Source organism: Arachis duranensis, chromosome 7 (assembly GCF_000817695.3).
Source record: "Arachis duranensis cultivar V14167 chromosome 7, aradu.V14167.gnm2.J7QH, whole genome shotgun sequence".
NCBI lineage: Eukaryota > Viridiplantae > Streptophyta > Magnoliopsida > Fabales > Fabaceae > Arachis > Arachis duranensis.
Genome location: NC_029778.3, coordinates 21,436,157 through 21,436,831, shown reverse-complemented (window position 1 = coordinate 21,436,831; position 675 = coordinate 21,436,157).

Genomic DNA, 675 nt, shown 5'->3' with positions numbered 1-675 from the left:
GTTTCAAGTAGCCTTAGGTATCCAAATTAATTTGGATCCTTTGAAGTTAATCCATCTTGGTTGCCCAAGTGCATTGAAATCGCAAACAATATTGTAAACTTTGTTTCCAACAACTCTTTTTTCAATGAAACATTGTACATATGAGTGACCAAATTTCTTGCAATTGACACAATGATTTTTTGACGTGTGTCGCTGAACTTGAGGTGAGTTATATTGCTTGAAATGATTAAAGTGTTGAAATTTTCTGGTTTTTGAAGGAGATGCATTTCTTTTGACAAACTGGTTTTTATTAAAGTTATTCCTCTTTACAAAAGCATTTTCACCAGAATTTCTTTGAACATTTTTACCTTTCGAATATGAGGTTTTGTTGTAAAATGGTGGTTTCTTGAAAACAGCCTCAATTTTCGAAATGTAACCCAAACCTGGCCGGTTTAAACTCGGTTCAGTTCTTGGTGAAGGCTTAGTTTCACTTGTGTATACTTCATCAAAATTTTTTTCAAGTGTTGGAGTATTTTCAATACCAGATTTGTTTGGTATGGTTTTGGTATTTGATGAAGAAGCCACAAATTTTATAGGGGAAATATTAGAAACAGCATCTTCCTTGGCTATGTAGCCTAAACCAGATTTTTCAAACAATGGTCTTTGACTTGCAAGTAATTTGTCCAAGTTACTAGA